The sequence below is a fragment of the Pundamilia nyererei genome, unplaced genomic scaffold (assembly GCF_000239375.1).
Source record: "Pundamilia nyererei isolate P.nyererei 1_Seehausen unplaced genomic scaffold, PunNye1.0 scaffold00461, whole genome shotgun sequence".
NCBI classification, from domain to species: domain Eukaryota; kingdom Metazoa; phylum Chordata; class Actinopteri; order Cichliformes; family Cichlidae; genus Pundamilia; species Pundamilia nyererei.
Genome location: NW_005187862.1, coordinates 248,313 through 249,858, shown reverse-complemented (window position 1 = coordinate 249,858; position 1,546 = coordinate 248,313).

The window sequence follows — 1,546 nt, the reverse complement described above, 5'->3', positions numbered from 1 at the left end:
TTACAGTGACTGCTCTCATCAGCACAATCCTGCCTTTCCTGCTCTCCTGCTGCCTCCTAACATTCTTTTTTAATGACCTCCATGTTTTGCAGTTGCTTCCTGACACATTTCCTTCCTGACAAAGCCCAGCCCATGTATCTGGGTTTGAGATCGACAGTAAGAGTGCATACTGGGCTGGGCTTCCCTGTCGTGTACACACTCTGTACTACAAACATTTATCACACTTTCATTGAGAGTTTTAATGCAATTTAGCATTTATTTTCTGCTATACAAAGACTCTACAGGTGCCTAGAGCTCTACACCTGTAGATTTTTTTTTTTATCAAGCTAAGCTTCCTCGTGTGTTTAGTGAAATACTTCCATGCTTACCAAGTGTAGCTTATAAACAATGTAAGGTGCAAAGAGAGGGAAGCAGTGGTTTGTGTTTTTGGAATGATAGATAAAAGTCCTCATCAGTGTAGTAGGACTTGACTCAAGCAGCCAAAGAAATACAGGAGACTGATGCTGTCACCGTTTTGTGACCCAAACAATATTTACAAAGAAACAAATAAGAAACTCAACTCCAAATTAACTCAGTTCAAATAAACATAACTGAACTTAAATCAATGAAAATTAAGGTCAAACTGCACACAGCTACACTGACCTGGTCCTTTCTCCTCAAACACCTGAGTTCTGCTTAAATAATAATAATGGATTGCATTTATATAGTGCTTTTCGGGACCCCTCAAAGCTTTACAATACCACTATTCATTCACTCTCACATTCATACACCAGTGAAGGCAGCTACAGTTGTAGCCACAGCTGCCCTGGGGTAGACTGACAGAGGCGAGGCTGCCATATCGCGCCATCGGCCCCTCTGTCCAACACCAGTAGGCGACAGATGAAGTGTCTTGCCCATGGACACAACGACCGAGACTGTCCGAGCCGTGGCTCGAACTAGCAACCTTCCGATTACAAGACGAACACCCAACTCTTCAGCCACGATCGCCCCAAATAATCCACTTAACCAAACAATTTCTCCACTGGACTATTCCATTCAGTAGGTAGATAAGATAAAAACGATTATGTTCAAACCTCTACTGCCACTCTTTACTAGCAACATAAACTCTGGTGTAATAAATACGTATGACAATAAATCTATTTCTCCATAAACCCTCTAAAATCAACTTTCTTAAATTACAAGAGTTTTCCCCCTTCTGCGCTTGGTCTCTTCCTGCGACCTCAGATGAACCCAGAAGCTATAAAGCAGGAAGTAAAACTACTTTCCTCCTTTTGTTTCTGGAAGACAGGTAGGTAAGCTTAGTTCTAACTAAACCAATTAACAGTTGAAATAAATAACATGTTAACTTAACAAACTTGTAGGAATTGATTTAAACCAAAATGTTATATTATGTAATCTGTAAAAGTGCAAAACATAAACAAACCTGGGATAGTAGACGTTTGCCTATTGCAGACTACAGTGGGGCAAAAAAGTATTTAGTCAGCCACCGATTGTGCAAGTTCCCCCACTTAAAATGATGACAGAGGTCAGTAATTTGCACCAGAGG